Below are 649 nucleotides of genomic sequence, written 5' to 3'. Positions count from 1 at the left end.
GGGGGGGGGGAGAATTTCGAGGTCGTTGTGGACTCCACTCGCGCGTGGAAGCGTTGCGTTTCCTCCCTGTGCTAAGCCCTCGTCTCCCATCTCCCATCCCCAGCCTGTCCCTCCAGCGGCGAAAGAAGCCTACCCCTACTTGTACACGCCCAAATTCGAGGAAAAAAACCGACGGCCCATGGAGAATGGCTCGGATCCGTTGGTCGTGTGTGAGGTGAGGGTGGGAGGAACGTTGAGGGGGGCGAGGGGAAGTAGGGAAAGAAGGGGCCATGCTGAAGGGAAGGGGACGAGAGGCGCGGGATTCGATACAAATGCAGACTCCTCAATGGCGACCTCAAAAGGTCGAATTGCTCGACTTCGCCTACAAATGCTGTCTTTTTGGCCGGTTGACACGCGCCAGCCTGTGACGAAATGTTGTCATTGCTGCCCCGCCCAGAATAAGCAATGCGGCGATCTAGCTGACCTTAATCCATCTCATTTTATTACTCTTTCCCCCTCGTACCTGTTGTGCCCCTGCGTCTCTCCCTTTCCTCCTCCAGGCCATCCACCACGCACTCAGTAGCCCGTACCCCCGTACCCGCTATCCTGTCGCGAAGATCAACCGTGCCGACGTGGGGGTCGTTTTCCTGGTGCGCATGCTTCTCCCTGA

This window comes from Nannochloropsis gaditana, assembly GCF_000240725.1.
Source record: "Nannochloropsis gaditana CCMP526 unplaced genomic scaffold scaffold524, whole genome shotgun sequence".
Lineage (NCBI taxonomy): Eukaryota > Eustigmatophyceae > Eustigmatales > Monodopsidaceae > Microchloropsis > Microchloropsis gaditana.
This window is presented reverse-complemented; position numbering follows the sequence as displayed.